The sequence below is a fragment of the Balaenoptera physalus genome (genome assembly GCF_965194825.1).
Source record: "Balaenoptera physalus genome assembly, chromosome: X".
In the NCBI taxonomy this organism is placed as follows: domain Eukaryota; kingdom Metazoa; phylum Chordata; class Mammalia; order Artiodactyla; family Balaenopteridae; genus Balaenoptera; species Balaenoptera physalus.
Window position 1 is genome coordinate 8023313 of NC_138903.1, and position 17465 is coordinate 8040777.

General features: G+C 43.5%; 2 pseudogenes across 2 annotated transcripts; both read left to right on the forward strand.

Moving 5' to 3' along the window:
* The first annotated feature begins 807 nt into the window (after positions 1-807).
* Positions 808-9291, forward strand: LOC309652781 (protein SET pseudogene; annotated as a pseudogene). Its single transcript has 2 exons — positions 808-1649; positions 9203-9291. The product of its transcript is annotated as a protein SET pseudogene (transcript).
* Positions 9292-16065: 6774 nt separating this feature from the next.
* On the forward strand, positions 16066-16981 carry LOC309652270 (protein SET pseudogene; annotated as a pseudogene). The gene has a single exon. The product of its transcript is annotated as a protein SET pseudogene (transcript).
* Positions 16982-17465: the final 484 nt, after the last annotated feature.

Consider the following 17465-nt stretch of genomic DNA (forward strand, 5'->3'; position numbering starts at 1 on the left):
GGAGGGCTTGGCATGGAAAGCTGGGTTTTTGGTCAGGTTTGTGTGCAGGGTAGCCAGCATGAGTTATGGGGCGTCCAGTTTTCCCAGCACCATTTATCGTGGGGAGTGTCGTGCTCCTTGGTGTGTCCTTGGTCCCTGTGTCATAAATTCACCGACCCCGTCCGTGTGGGTTGAATTCTGGTCTCTCTGTCCTGTTCCTCTGGTCCCTGTGCCCGTTTTGAGCCAGTTCCACACTGTTTTGGTGACTGTAGCTTCTCAGCAGAGTGTGACGTCAGGGAGGGAGATGCCTCCAGCCCGTTCTCTTTTTTCAGGGTTTCTTTGGCTATTTGGGGTCCTTTGTGGTTCCCCACAGATATTAGGAGGATTTGCTCTATTTGGGGGGAAAATACCATGGAATTTTGGGAGGGATTGCATTCACTGAATCAAAAAGAAACAGATAATTTGAACAGACCAATCACTAGAGATGAACTAGAATCTGTAGTTTAAAAACTCTCCCACAGGGCTTCCCTGGTGGTGCAGTGGTTGAGGATCCACCTGCCAATGCAGGGGACATGGGTTCCATCCCTGATCCGGGAAGATCCCACATGCTGCGGAGCAACTAAGACTGTGTGCCACAACTACTGAGCCTGCGCTCTAGAGCCCAAGAGCCACAACTACTGAGCCCATGTGCCACAACTACTGAAGCCTGTGTGTCTAGGACCCGAGCTCCGCAATGAAGAGTAGCCCCTGCTCACCACAACTAGAGAAAGCCTGTGCACAGCAACAAAGGCCCAGTGCAGAGTTCTCAGAGCTCCCGGTACGAGCTTCTTCCCTTGGGTGGATTCTTGGCTTTTCTCCCAGCATGGCCCCCAAACACCAGTTTTCACTTCCACCCCAAGCAACGAAACCGAAGAAACTGAGACGGACTCCTGCCTCCAGGCCAGAGGAAACGTCTGCTTCTCCGAACTTGCCGAAGGAAGAAGAAGAACAGCAAGAAGCAGTTGAACATATTGATGAAGTACAAAATGAAATAGACAGACTTAACGAACAAGCCAGTGAGGAGATTTTGAAAGTAGAACAGAAATATAACAAACTCCGCCAACCATTTTTTCAGAAGAGGTCGGAATTGATCGCCAAAATCCCAAATTTTGGGGTAACAACATTTGTTCACCATCCACAAGTGTCTGCACTGCTTGGGGAGGAGGATGAAGAGGTGCTGCATTATTTGACAAGAGTCGAAGTGACAGAATTTGAAGATAGTAAATCAGGTTACAGAATAGATTTTTATTTTGATGAAAACCCTTACTTCGAAACTAAAGTTCTCTCCAAAGAATTTCATCTGAATGAGAGTGGTGATCCATCTTCAAAGTCCACTGAAATCAAATGGAAATCCGGAAAGGATCTGACAAAACGTGCAAGTCAAACGCAGAATAAAGCCAGCAGGAAGAGACAGCATGAGGAACCAGAAAGCTTCTTCACCTGGTTTACTGATCATTCTGATGCAGGTGCAGATGAGTTAGGAGAGGTCATCAAAGATGATATTTGGCCAAATCCATTACAGTACCACTTGGTTCCGGACATGGATGATGAGGAAGGGGAAGGAGAAGAAGATGATGATGATGATGAAGAGGAAGAAGGACTGGAAGATATTGATGAAGAAGGGGATAAGGATGAAGGAAGATGAAGGAGAAGATGACTAATGGAACACTGATGGATTCCAACCTTCCTTTTTTAATTTTCTCCAGTCCCTGGGAGCAAGTTGCAGTCTTTTTTTTTTTTTTCCTCCTTCTCCTCTTGTGCTCAGTTGCCCTGTGTTTGAGGTCTCTTTTCTCCTTTATACCATGGCTCACAACTTATTTTGGGGGGAAATACCTTGAGCAGAATTCAGTGGGAAAAGAATCTCTACCCCTTTCTGTTCCAGATTCATTTTTATCCCTTCCTGTCTCAACAAAAACTTTACGGAATCAACACCACCATGCTCTGTGGGAAAAAAGAAAAACCTTCTGCTCCCTTAGCTCTGCTGGAAGCTGGAGGGTGCTAGGCCCCTGTGTAGTAGTGCATAGAATTCTAGCTTTTTTCCTCCTTTCTCTGTATATTGGGCTCAGAGATTACACTGTGTCTCTATGTGAATATGGACAGTTAGCATTTACCAACATCTGTCTACTTTCTCTTGTTTAAAAAAAGAAAAGAAAAACTTAAAAAAATGGGGTTATAGAAGGTCAGCAAAGGGTGGGTTTGAGATGTTTGGGTGGGTTAAGTGGGCATTTTGACAACATGGCTTCTCCTTTGGCATGTTTAATTGTGATGTTTAACGGACATCCTTGCAGTTTAAGATGACACTTTTAAAATAAAATTCTCTCCTAATGATGACTTGAGCCCTGCCACTCGATGGGAGAATCAGCAGAACCTGTAGGATCTTATTTGCAATTGACATTCTCTATTGTAATTTTGTTCCTGTTTAGTGTTATATTTTTCTTTCTGTTTCACTGGAAAGGAAAGATGATGCTCAGTTTGAAACGTTAAAAGTGTACAAGTTGCTTTGTTACAATAAAACTAAATGTGTACACACACACACAAAAAAAAACAAAGACCCGGCGCAGCCAAAAATAAAGTAAATAAAATAAATGAATTTATTTTTAAAAAAACTCCCCCACAAACAAAAGTCCAGGACCAGATGGCTTCATAGGCAAATTCTACCAAACATACGAAGAAGAACTTATACTGATCCTTCTCAAACTCTTCCAAAAAACTGAAGAGAAGGGAACACTCCCAAAGACATTCTATGAAGCCACCATCACCCTGATACCAAAACCAGACAAAGACACCACCAAAAAAGAAAATTAAAGGCCAATATCTTTGATGAGTATAGATGCAAAAATTCTCAACCAAATATAGCAAACTGGATCCAACAACACATAAAAAAGATCATACACCACAAGCAAGTGGGATTCATCCCAGGTTCATAAGGATGGTTCAACATAGGCAAATCAATCAATGTGATACACCACATAAACAAAAGTCAAAAACCACTTGATCATCTCAATAGATGCAGAAAAAACACTTGACAAAATTCAACATCCATTCATGATAAACAGTCTTACCAAAGTGGGTATAGAGGGAATACATCTCAACATAATAAAAGCTATTTATGACAAACCCAGAGCCAATATAATACTCAATGGTGAAAAGTTGAAAGCCCTCCCGCTAAACTCTGGAATAAGACAAGGATACCCACTTCCACCTCTTCTATTCAACATAGTATTGGAAGTCCTAGCCACAGCAATCAGACAAGAAAAAGAAATAAAAGGTATCCAAATTGGAAGAGATAATATCATCATTATATGCAGATGACATGACTCTATATGTAGAAAACCCTAAAGACTCCACACAAAAACTACGAGAACTGATCAGTGAATTCAGAAACGTAGCAGGATACAAGATTAACATACAGAAATCGGTTGCATTTCTTTACACCAACAATGAAATATCAGAAAGGGAATGTAAAATAAACGATACTTTCCAAAATCACACCCTCAGGACTTCCCTGGTGGTCCAGTGGCTAAGACTCCACAATCCCAATGCAGGGGGCCCGGGTTCCATCCCTGGTCAGGGAACTAGGTCTCACATGCCACAAGTAAGAGTGCGAATGCCGCAAATAAAGATCCCGCATGCCGCAACTAATGATCCCACATGCCGCAACTAAAGATCCTGCACGCAGCAATGAAGATCCCGCACGTGGCAGCCAAGACCCGGCGCAGCCAAATAAAGAAATATTGAAAAAAAATGCACCTCCAAAAATAAAATACTTAGGAATAAATCTGACCAAGGAGGTGCAAGACTTGTATGCTGAGAGCTGTACAACGGTAAAGGAAACTGAAGATGATTCAAAGAAATGGAAAGATAGCCCATGCTCTTGGATTGGAAGAATTTATATTGTTAAAATGACTACACTACCCAAAGCAATCTACAGATGTAATGCAATCCCTATCAAATGACCCATGACATTTTTCACAGAACTAGAACAAATAATCCTAAAATTTATATGGAACCATAAAACACCCAGAATTGCCAAAGCAATCCTGAAGAAAAAGAACAAAGCAACAGGCATAGGTCTCCCAGACTTAAGACAATACTACAAAGCTATAGTAATCAAAACAGCATGGTATTGGCACAAAAACAGACATATGGATCAATGGAGCAGAACAGAGAGCGCAGAAATTAACCCACACACCTATAGTCAATTAGTTTTTGACAAAAAAGGCAAGAATATACAAAGGGAAAAAGTCTCTTCAGCAAGTGGTGCTGGGAAAGTTGGACAGTTGCATGTAAATCAATGAATTGAAAACACACCCTCTCACCATACACAAAAATAAACTCAAAATGGCTTCAAGACTTAAACAGAAGACGTGACACCATAAAATTCCTAGAAGAGAACACAGGCAAAACATTCTCTGACATAAATTGTACCAATGTTTTCTTAGCTCAGTCTCCCAAGGCAATAGGAATAAAAGCAAAAATAAACAAATGGGACCTAATCAAAGATACAAGCTTTTGCACAGCAAAGGAAACCATTAACAAAACGAAAAGACGACCTACAAAACGGGAGAAAATATTTGCAAACAACGCAACCGAGAAGGGCTTGATTTCCAAAATATATGAACAGCTCATACAACTCAACAACAAAAAAATAAATGAACCAATCAAAACAGGGGCAGAAGACCTAAAAAGACATTTCTTCAAAGAAGAAATACAAATAGCTAATAGGCACATGAAAAGATGCTCAAAATCACTAATTATTAGAGAAATGAACATCAAAACTACAATAAGGTACCATCTCACACTGGTCAGAATGGCCATCATGAAAAACTCTCCAAATAACAAATGCTGGAGAGGATGTGGAGAAAAGGGAACCCTCTTACACTGTTGGTGGGAATGTAAATTGGTACAGCCACTTTGGAGAACAGTATGGAGGTTCCTTAAAAAATTCAAAATTGAATTACCATATGATCCAGCAATCCCACTCCTGGGCATATACCCAGACAAAACTCTAATCCAAAGAGATACATGCACCCCTATATTCACAGCAGCACTATTCACAATAGCCAAGACAGGGAAACAACCTAAGTGTCCACTGACAGATGAATGGATAAAGAAGATGTGGTACATGTATACAATGCACTAGTACTCAGCCATAAAAAAGAACAAAATAATGCCATTTGCAGCAACATGGATGCAACTAGAGATTATCATACTAAGTGAAATAAGTCAGAAAGAGAAAGACAAATACCATATGATATCACTTCTATGTGGAATCTAAAATATGACACAAATGAACATACCTATGAAACAGAAACAGACTCATGGACATAGAGAACAGACTTGTGGCTGCCAAGGGGGAGGAGGTTGGGGGAGGGATGGAATGGGAGGTTGGGGTTAACAGATGTAAACTATTAAACATGGAATGGATAAACAAGGCCCTACTGTATAGCACAGGGAACTATATCCAGTATACTATGATAAACCATAACGGAAAAGAATATAAACGGAAAAGAATATAAAAAAAGAATGTATATATATGTATAACTCAATCACTTTGCTAGTTTCTAGTAGTCAGATAGATGTTTTTTCTGTGAATAGAGGGTGCTGAGTCCAGTTCCTTGAACAATGAGTATGTCTTGGCGATTACATTATTGGCGTATGGAACGGTATCTGTGCCAATTTCAACCTCCTGGTTTATGCATCACCGCACCACGCTTTTCCCCTTAAGCAGCCATAAGTGTGTTTTGTAAATGTGTGATGGTGTTCTGTTTGTAATTCAGTTCATGGTTGGCGATTTTTAGATTCCCTTTATAAGTGATATCTTATGATAAGTTTCTCTTGCTGTCTAACTTATTTCACTCTCAATGACCATACATAAGTCCCCCTGAGTTGCTGCGACTGGCCTCATTTCATTGATTTCAGGGCTGAGTAATATTCCGTTGTCCTTAAGTACCAAATTTTCTTTCACCATTTTTTCCTTCCAAGGACTATTAAGCTGTACCCAAGTCGAGGCTGTTGTCAACATAGCAGCAGTAAACGGGGTGCCTGCGTTCTGTGGATTTTCGGTTTTTCCAACATATAGGCCCATGAGTGGAAGCGCCCTATGCTTTGTAGCTCTGTTTTTTAGATGTTTTAGGAAACACAGCACACTTCTCCAGAGTGGCCGTTGGCAATTTACATTCCCCCCTTCAGCGTAACAAGGCTCCCTTTTCTCCTCTCCTTGTCCTGCATATCTGGTTTTTACCCTTTGTGAGGATGGTCCTTTTTTCTGATTCGAAGTGATACCTCTTTGTAGTGTTGATTTGCATTGCCCGCTTCTTTGGTTGGCCAAAATGGGCGTATGCGTTTTTCCTGAATATATTCTGGAAGTTAAATTTGAGAGACAGCTTTTTTGTTTTAATTGATTAATTAATTTATTTATTTTTGGCCGTGTTGGGTCTTCGTTTCTGTGCGAAGGCTTTCTCTAGTTGTGGCAAGCGGGGGCCAGTCTTCATCGCGGTGTGCGGGCCTCTCACTATCGCGGCCTCTCTTGTTGCGTAGCACAGGCTCCAGAGGCGCAGGCTCAGTAGTTGTGGCTCACGGGCCTAGTTGCTCCGCGGCATGTGGGATCTTCCCAGACCAGGGCTCGAACCCGTGTCCCCTGCATTAGCAGGCAGATTCTCAACCACTGCACCACCAGGGAAGCCCCTTGAATAGTTTTGTATTTAAAATTTGTCTGTGGGGACTTCCCTGGTGACGCAGTGGTTAAGAGTCCGCCTGCCCATGCAGGGGACACGGGCTCGAGCCCTGGTCCGGGAAGCTCCCACATGCCGCAGAGCAACCAAGCCTGCGCGGCACAACTACTGAAGCCTGCGCGCCTAGAGCCCGTGCTCGCCCGCAAGAGAAGCCACCGCAATGAGAAGCCCGTGCACCGCAACGAAGAGTAGCCCCGCTCGACGCAACTAGAGAAAGCCCACATGCAGCAACGAAGACCCAACGCAGCCAAACATAAATTATAAACTAAAATAAAATTTGCCTCTGAATAACTTTGAGTGAATTTGGTATCAGTTGTAAAGTTTGCATCTACATTCACTTCATTCCAAATGGTTTCCAATTAATTGTTCCTTAACTACTTTTAGAAAACTTTTGGGATAGAGACTCCATTTTAGTTTGAACGTCCAGTTTAATGGATTCAGCAGTCCTGTCAGTAGGGCACGCTGCCTCCAGTGACCTGTGAGGGAGGCGCGGCCTGCACTTCCTGCACTGACCACAGGGTGGCGCCGAGTTCGCCTCTCTGACCCACAGCGCATGCTCGTTCCCTGCGAACTCGATTGTGAGGGCAGCTGAGAGGAGTTGAGCCTCCTCAGGCGCGGGGGCGGGGGCGGGGGCCTTCAGGTAGGACGCCCGGCTCAGCGTCTCTGCTGAGAGGAGCTCGGTCTCCGTCTCCTTAGGACTCGCTGGGGTTTCGGCTTCAGGACAAAGTGGGGCTGCGTCCACGCTGACTAGGGAACTAGGTTTCCTGAGGACCCAGGTGATGCCTGAGGAAAAGGTGAAGAGACGGTGAGGAAAAGTGGGGAGAAGCTTCCTGTGGGCGACTGACCGTTGAGGGGGTCCGTCTTCGTGTGAGCGAGGGAGGGCTTGGCATGGAAAGCTGGGTTTTTGGTCAGGTTTGTGTGCAGGGTAGCCAGCATGAGTTATGGGGCGTCCAGTTTTCCCAGCACCATTTATCGTGGGGAGTGTCGTGCTCCTTGGTGTGTCCTTGGTCCCTGTGTCATAAATTCACCGACCCCGTCCGTGTGGGTTGAATTCTGGTCTCTCTGTCCTGTTCCTCTGGTCCCTGTGCCCGTTTTGAGCCAGTTCCACACTGTTTTGGTGACTGTAGCTTCTCAGCAGAGTGTGACGTCAGGGAGGGAGATGCCTCCAGCCCGTTCTCTTTTTTCAGGGTTTCTTTGGCTATTTGGGGTCCTTTGTGGTTCCCCACAGATATTAGGAGGATTTGCTCTATTTGGGGGGAAAATACCATGGAATTTTGGGAGGGATTGCATTCACTGAATCAAAAAGAAACAGATAATTTGAACAGACCAATCACTAGAGATGAACTAGAATCTGTAGTTTAAAAACTCTCCCACAGGGCTTCCCTGGTGGTGCAGTGGTTGAGGATCCACCTGCCAATGCAGGGGACATGGGTTCCATCCCTGATCCGGGAAGATCCCACATGCTGCGGAGCAACTAAGACTGTGTGCCACAACTACTGAGCCTGCGCTCTAGAGCCCAAGAGCCACAACTACTGAGCCCATGTGCCACAACTACTGAAGCCTGTGTGTCTAGGACCCGAGCTCCGCAATGAAGAGTAGCCCCTGCTCACCACAACTAGAGAAAGCCTGTGCACAGCAACAAAGGCCCAGTGCAGAGTTCTCAGAGCTCCCGGTACGAGCTTCTTCCCTTGGGTGGATTCTTGGCTTTTCTCCCAGCATGGCCCCCAAACACCAGTTTTCACTTCCACCCCAAGCAACGAAACCGAAGAAACTGAGACGGACTCCTGCCTCCAGGCCAGAGGAAACGTCTGCTTCTCCGAACTTGCCGAAGGAAGAAGAAGAACAGCAAGAAGCAGTTGAACATATTGATGAAGTACAAAATGAAATAGACAGACTTAACGAACAAGCCAGTGAGGAGATTTTGAAAGTAGAACAGAAATATAACAAACTCCGCCAACCATTTTTTCAGAAGAGGTCGGAATTGATCGCCAAAATCCCAAATTTTGGGGTAACAACATTTGTTCACCATCCACAAGTGTCTGCACTGCTTGGGGAGGAGGATGAAGAGGTGCTGCATTATTTGACAAGAGTCGAAGTGACAGAATTTGAAGATAGTAAATCAGGTTACAGAATAGATTTTTATTTTGATGAAACCCCTTACTTCGAAACTAAAGTTCTCTCCAAAGAATTTCATCTGAATGAGAGTGGTGATCCATCTTCAAAGTCCACTGAAATCAAATGGAAATCCGGAAAGGATCTGACAAAACGTGCAAGTCAAACGCAGAATAAAGCCAGCAGGAAGAGACAGCATGAGGAACCAGAAAGCTTCTTCACCTGGTTTACTGATCATTCTGATGCAGGTGCAGATGAGTTAGGAGAGGTCATCAAAGATGATATTTGGCCAAATCCATTACAGTACCACTTGGTTCCGGACATGGATGATGAGGAAGGGGAAGGAGAAGAAGATGATGATGATGATGAAGAGGAAGAAGGACTGGAAGATATTGATGAAGAAGGGGATAAGGATGAAGGAAGATGAAGGAGAAGATGACTAATGGAACACTGATGGATTCCAACCTTCCTTTTTTAATTTTCTCCAGTCCCTGGGAGCAAGTTGCAGTCTTTTTTTTTTTTTTCCTCCTTCTCCTCTTGTGCTCAGTTGCCCTGTGTTTGAGGTCTCTTTTCTCCTTTATACCATGGCTCACAACTTATTTTGGGGGGAAATACCTTGAGCAGAATTCAGTGGGAAAAGAATCTCTACCCCTTTCTGTTCCAGATTCATTTTTATCCCTTCCTGTCTCAACAAAAACTTTACGGAATCAACACCACCATGCTCTGTGGGAAAAAAGAAAAACCTTCTGCTCCCTTAGCTCTGCTGGAAGCTGGAGGGTGCTAGGCCCCTGTGTAGTAGTGCATAGAATTCTAGCTTTTTTCCTCCTTTCTCTGTATATTGGGCTCAGAGATTACACTGTGTCTCTATGTGAATATGGACAGTTAGCATTTACCAACATCTGTCTACTTTCTCTTGTTTAAAAAAAGAAAAGAAAAACTTAAAAAAATGGGGTTATAGAAGGTCAGCAAAGGGTGGGTTTGAGATGTTTGGGTGGGTTAAGTGGGCATTTTGACAACATGGCTTCTCCTTTGGCATGTTTAATTGTGATGTTTAACGGACATCCTTGCAGTTTAAGATGACACTTTTAAAATAAAATTCTCTCCTAATGATGACTTGAGCCCTGCCACTCGATGGGAGAATCAGCAGAACCTGTAGGATCTTATTTGCAATTGACATTCTCTATTGTAATTTTGTTCCTGTTTAGTGTTATATTTTTCTTTCTGTTTCACTGGAAAGGAAAGATGATGCTCAGTTTGAAACGTTAAAAGTGTACAAGTTGCTTTGTTACAATAAAACTAAATGTGTACACACACACACAAAAAAAAACAAAGACCCGGCGCAGCCAAAAATAAAGTAAATAAAATAAATGAATTTATTTTTAAAAAAACTCCCCCACAAACAAAAGTCCAGGACCAGATGGCTTCATAGGCAAATTCTACCAAACATACGAAGAAGAACTTATACTGATCCTTCTCAAACTCTTCCAAAAAACTGAAGAGAAGGGAACACTCCCAAAGACATTCTATGAAGCCACCATCACCCTGATACCAAAACCAGACAAAGACACCACCAAAAAAGAAAATTAAAGGCCAATATCTTTGATGAGTATAGATGCAAAAATTCTCAACCAAATATAGCAAACTGGATCCAACAACACATAAAAAAGATCATACACCACAAGCAAGTGGGATTCATCCCAGGTTCATAAGGATGGTTCAACATAGGCAAATCAATCAATGTGATACACCACATAAACAAAAGTCAAAAACCACTTGATCATCTCAATAGATGCAGAAAAAACACTTGACAAAATTCAACATCCATTCATGATAAACAGTCTTACCAAAGTGGGTATAGAGGGAATACATCTCAACATAATAAAAGCTATTTATGACAAACCCAGAGCCAATATAATACTCAATGGTGAAAAGTTGAAAGCCCTCCCGCTAAACTCTGGAATAAGACAAGGATACCCACTTCCACCTCTTCTATTCAACATAGTATTGGAAGTCCTAGCCACAGCAATCAGACAAGAAAAAGAAATAAAAGGTATCCAAATTGGAAGAGATAATATCATCATTATATGCAGATGACATGACTCTATATGTAGAAAACCCTAAAGACTCCACACAAAAACTACGAGAACTGATCAGTGAATTCAGAAACGTAGCAGGATACAAGATTAACATACAGAAATCGGTTGCATTTCTTTACACCAACAATGAAATATCAGAAAGGGAATGTAAAATAAACGATACTTTCCAAAATCACACCCTCAGGACTTCCCTGGTGGTCCAGTGGCTAAGACTCCACAATCCCAATGCAGGGGGCCCGGGTTCCATCCCTGGTCAGGGAACTAGGTCTCACATGCCACAAGTAAGAGTGCGAATGCCGCAAATAAAGATCCCGCATGCCGCAACTAATGATCCCACATGCCGCAACTAAAGATCCTGCACGCAGCAATGAAGATCCCGCACGTGGCAGCCAAGACCCGGCGCAGCCAAATAAAGAAATATTGAAAAAAAATGCACCTCCAAAAATAAAATACTTAGGAATAAATCTGACCAAGGAGGTGCAAGACTTGTATGCTGAGAGCTGTACAACGGTAAAGGAAACTGAAGATGATTCAAAGAAATGGAAAGATAGCCCATGCTCTTGGATTGGAAGAATTTATATTGTTAAAATGACTACACTACCCAAAGCAATCTACAGATGTAATGCAATCCCTATCAAATGACCCATGACATTTTTCACAGAACTAGAACAAATAATCCTAAAATTTATATGGAACCATAAAACACCCAGAATTGCCAAAGCAATCCTGAAGAAAAAGAACAAAGCAACAGGCATAGGTCTCCCAGACTTAAGACAATACTACAAAGCTATAGTAATCAAAACAGCATGGTATTGGCACAAAAACAGACATATGGATCAATGGAGCAGAACAGAGAGCGCAGAAATTAACCCACACACCTATAGTCAATTAGTTTTTGACAAAAAAGGCAAGAATATACAAAGGGAAAAAGTCTCTTCAGCAAGTGGTGCTGGGAAAGTTGGACAGTTGCATGTAAATCAATGAATTGAAAACACACCCTCTCACCATACACAAAAATAAACTCAAAATGGCTTCAAGACTTAAACAGAAGACGTGACACCATAAAATTCCTAGAAGAGAACACAGGCAAAACATTCTCTGACATAAATTGTACCAATGTTTTCTTAGCTCAGTCTCCCAAGGCAATACGAATAAAAGCAAAAATAAACAAATGGGACCTAATCAAAGATACAAGCTTTTGCACAGCAAAGGAAACCATTAACAAAACGAAAAGACGACCTACAAAACGGGAGAAAATATTTGCAAACAACGCAACCGAGAAGGGCTTGATTTCCAAAATATATGAACAGCTCATACAACTCAACAACAAAAAAATAAATGAACCAATCAAAACAGGGGCAGAAGACCTAAAAAGACATTTCTTCAAAGAAGAAATACAAATAGCTAATAGGCACATGAAAAGATGCTCAAAATCACTAATTATTAGAGAAATGAACATCAAAACTACAATAAGGTACCATCTCACACTGGTCAGAATGGCCATCATGAAAAACTCTCCAAATAACAAATGCTGGAGAGGATGTGGAGAAAAGGGAACCCTCTTACACTGTTGGTGGGAATGTAAATTGGTACAGCCACTTTGGAGAACAGTATGGAGGTTCCTTAAAAAATTCAAAATTGAATTACCATATGATCCAGCAATCCCACTCCTGGGCATATACCCAGACAAAACTCTAATCCAAAGAGATACATGCACCCCTATATTCACAGCAGCACTATTCACAATAGCCAAGACAGGGAAACAACCTAAGTGTCCACTGACAGATGAATGGATAAAGAAGATGTGGTACATGTATACAATGCACTAGTACTCAGCCATAAAAAAGAACAAAATAATGCCATTTGCAGCAACATGGATGCAACTAGAGATTATCATACTAAGTGAAATAAGTCAGAAAGAGAAAGACAAATACCATATGATATCACTTCTATGTGGAATCTAAAATATGACACAAATGAACATACCTATGAAACAGAAACAGACTCATGGACATAGAGAACAGACTTGTGGCTGCCAAGGGGGAGGAGGTTGGGGGAGGGATGGAATGGGAGGTTGGGGTTAACAGATGTAAACTATTAAACATGGAATGGATAAACAAGGCCCTACTGTATATAGCACAGGGAACTATATCCAGTATACTATGATAAACCATAACGGAAAAGAATATAAACGGAAAAGAATATAAAAAAAGAATGTATATATATGTATAACTCAATCACTTTGCTAGTTTCTAGTAGTCAGATAGATGTTTTTTCTGTGAATAGAGGGTGCTGAGTCCAGTTCCTTGAACAATGAGTATGTCTTGGCGATTACATTATTGGCGTATGGAACGGTATCTGTGCCAATTTCAACCTCCTGGTTTATGCATCACCGCACCACGCTTTTCCCCTTAAGCAGCCATAAGTGTGTTTTGTAAATGTGTGATGGTGTTCTGTTTGTAATTCAGTTCATGGTTGGCGATTTTTAGATTCCCTTTATAAGTGATATCTTATGATAAGTTTCTCTTGCTGTCTAACTTATTTCACTCTCAATGACCATACATAAGTCCCCCTGAGTTGCTGCGACTGGCCTCATTTCATTGATTTCAGGGCTGAGTAATATTCCGTTGTCCTTAAGTACCAAATTTTCTTTCACCATTTTTTCCTTCCAAGGACTATTAAGCTGTACCCAAGTCGAGGCTGTTGTCAACATAGCAGCAGTAAACGGGGTGCCTGCGTTCTGTGGATTTTCGGTTTTTCCAACATATAGGCCCATGAGTGGAAGCGCCCTATGCTTTGTAGCTCTGTTTTTTAGATGTTTTAGGAAACACAGCACACTTCTCCAGAGTGGCCGTTGGCAATTTACATTCCCCCCTTCAGCGTAACAAGGCTCCCTTTTCTCCTCTCCTTGTCCTGCATATCTGGTTTTTACCCTTTGTGAGGATGGTCCTTTTTTCTGATTCGAAGTGATACCTCTTTGTAGTGTTGATTTGCATTGCCCGCTTCTTTGGTTGGCCAAAATGGGCGTATGCGTTTTTCCTGAATATATTCTGGAAGTTAAATTTGAGAGACAGCTTTTTTGTTTTAATTGATTAATTAATTTATTTATTTTTGGCCGTGTTGGGTCTTCGTTTCTGTGCGAAGGCTTTCTCTAGTTGTGGCAAGCGGGGGCCAGTCTTCATCGCGGTGTGCGGGCCTCTCACTATCGCGGCCTCTCTTGTTGCGTAGCACAGGCTCCAGAGGTGCAGGCTCAGTAGTTGTGGCTCACGGGCCTAGTTGCTCCGCGGCATGTGGGATCTTCCCAGACCAGGGCTCGAACCCGTGTCCCCTGCATTAGCAGGCAGATTCTCAACCACTGCACCACCAGGGAAGCCCCTTGAATAGTTTTGTATTTAAAATTTGTCTGTGGGGACTTCCCTGGTGACGCAGTGGTTAAGAGTCCGCCTGCCCATGCAGGGGACACGGGCTCGAGCCCTGGTCCGGGAAGCTCCCACATGCCGCAGAGCAACCAAGCCTGCGCGGCACAACTACTGAAGCCTGCGCACCTAGAGCCCGTGCTCGCCCGCAAGAGAAGCCACCGCAATGAGAAGCCCGTGCACCGCAACGAAGAGTAGCCCCGCTCGACGCAACTAGAGAAAGCCCACATGCAGCAACGAAGACCCAACGCAGCCAAACATAAATTAGAAACTAAAATAAAATTTGCCTCTGAATAACTTTGAGTGAATTTGGTATCAGTTGTAAAGTTTGCATCTACATTCACTTCATTCCAAATGGTTTCCAATTAATTGTTCCTTAACTACTTTTAGAAAACTTTTGGGATAGAGACTCCATTTTAGTTTGAATGTCCAGTTTAATGGATTCAGCAGTCCTGTCAGTAGGGCACGCTGCCTCCAGTGACCTGTGAGGGAGGCGCGGCCTGCACTTCCTGCACTGACCACAGGGTGGCGCCGAGTTCGCCTCTCTGACCCACAGCGCATGCTCGTTCCCTGCGAACTCGATTGTGAGGGCAGCTGAGAGGAGTTGAGCCTCCTCAGGCGCGGGGGCGGGGGCGGGGGCCTTCAGGTAGGACGCCCGGCTCAGCGTCTCTGCTGAGAGGAGCTCGGTCTCCGTCTCCTTAGGACTCGCTGGGGTTTCGGCTTCAGGACAAAGTGGGGCTGCGTCCACGCTGACTAGGGAACTAGGTTTCCTGAGGACCCAGGTGATGCCTGAGGAAAAGGTGAAGAGACGGTGAGGAAAAGTGGGGAGAAGCTTCCTGTGGGCGACTGACCGTTGAGGGGGTCCGTCTTCGTGTGAGCGAGGGAGGGCTTGGCATGGAAAGCTGGGTTTTTGGTCAGGTTTGTGTGCAGGGTAGCCAGCATGAGTTATGGGGCGTCCAGTTTTCCCAGCACCATTTATCGTGGGGAGTGTCGTGCTCCTTGGTGTGTCCTTGGTCCCTGTGTCATAAATTCACCGACCCCGTCCGTGTGGGTTGAATTCTGGTCTCTCTGTCCTGTTCCTCTGGTCCCTGTGCCCGTTTTGAGCCAGTTCCACACTGTTTTGGTGACTGTAGCTTCTCAGCAGAGTGTGACGTCAGGGAGGGAGATGCCTCCAGCCCGTTCTCTTTTTTCAGGGTTTCTTTGGCTATTTGGGGTCCTTTGTGGTTCCCCACAGATATTAGGAGGATTTGCTCTATTTGGGGGGAAAATACCATGGAATTTTGGGAGGGATTGCATTCACTGAATCAAAAAGAAACAGATAATTTGAACAGACCAATCACTAGAGATGAACTAGAATCTGTAGTTTAAAAACTCTCCCACAGGGCTTCCCTGGTGGTGCAGTGGTTGAGGATCCACCTGCCAATGCAGGGGACATGGGTTCCATCCCTGATCCGGGAAGATCCCACATGCTGCGGAGCAACTAAGACTGTGTGCCACAACTACTGAGCCTGCGCTCTAGAGCCCAAGAGCCACAACTACTGAGCCCATGTGCCACAACTACTGAAGCCTGTGTGTCTAGGACCCGAGCTCCGCAATGAAGAGTAGCCCCTGCTCACCACAACTAGAGAAAGCCTGTGCACAGCAACAAAGGCCCAGTGCAGAGTTCTCAGAGCTCCCGGTACGAGCTTCTTCCCTTGGGTGGATTCTTGGCTTTTCTCCCAGCATGGCCCCCAAACACCAGTTTTCACTTCCACCCCAAGCAACGAAACCGAAGAAACTGAGACGGACTCCTGCCTCCAGGCCAGAGGAAACGTCTGCTTCTCCGAACTTGCCGAAGGAAGAAGAAGAACAGCAAGAAGCAGTTGAACATATTGATGAAGTACAAAATGAAATAGACAGACTTAACGAACAAGCCAGTGAGGAGATTTTGAAAGTAGAACAGAAATATAACAAACTCCGCCAACCATTTTTTCAGAAGAGGTCGGAATTGATCGCCAAAATCCCAAATTTTGGGGTAACAACATTTGTTCACCATCCACAAGTGTCTGCACTGCTTGGGGAGGAGGATGAAGAGGTGCTGCATTATTTGACAAGAGTCGAAGTGACAGAATTTGAAGATAGTAAATCAGGTTACAGAATAGATTTTTATTTTGATGAAAACCCTTACTTCGAAACTAAAGTTCTCTCCAAAGAATTTCATCTGAATGAGAGTGGTGATCCATCTTCAAAGTCCACTGAAATCAAATGGAAATCCGGAAAGGATCTGACAAAACGTGCAAGTCAAACGCAGAATAAAGCCAGCAGGAAGAGACAGCATGAGGAACCAGAAAGCTTCTTCACCTGGTTTACTGATCATTCTGATGCAGGTGCAGATGAGTTAGGAGAGGTCATCAAAGATGATATTTGGCCAAATCCATTACAGTACCACTTGGTTCCGGACATGGATGATGAGGAAGGGGAAGGAGAAGAAGATGATGATGATGATGAAGAGGAAGAAGGACTGGAAGATATTGATGAAGAAGGGGATAAGGATGAAGGAAGATGAAGGAGAAGATGACTAATGGAACACTGATGGATTCCAACCTTCCTTTTTTAATTTTCTCCAGTCCCTGGGAGCAAGTTGCAGTCTTTTTTTTTTTTTCCTCCTTCTCCTCTTGTGCTCAGTTGCCCTGTGTTTGAGGTCTCTTTTCTCCTTTATACCATGGCTCACAACTTATTTTGGGGGGAAATACCTTGAGCAGAATTCAGTGGGAAAAGAATCTCTACCCCTTTCTGTTCCAGATTCATTTTTATCCCTTCCTGTCTCAACAAAAACTTTACGGAATCAACACCACCATGCTCTGTGGGAAAAAAGAAAAACCTTCTGCTCCCTTAGCTCTGCTGGAAGCTGGAGGGTGCTAGGCCCCTGTGTAGTAGTGCATAGAATTCTAGCTTTTTTCCTCCTTTCTCTGTATATTGGGCTCAGAGATTACACTGTGTCTCTATGTGAATATGGACAGTTAGCATTTACCAACATCTGTCTACTTTCTCTTGTTTAAAAAAAGAAAAGAAAAACTTAAAAAAATGGGGTTATAGAAGGTCAGCAAAGG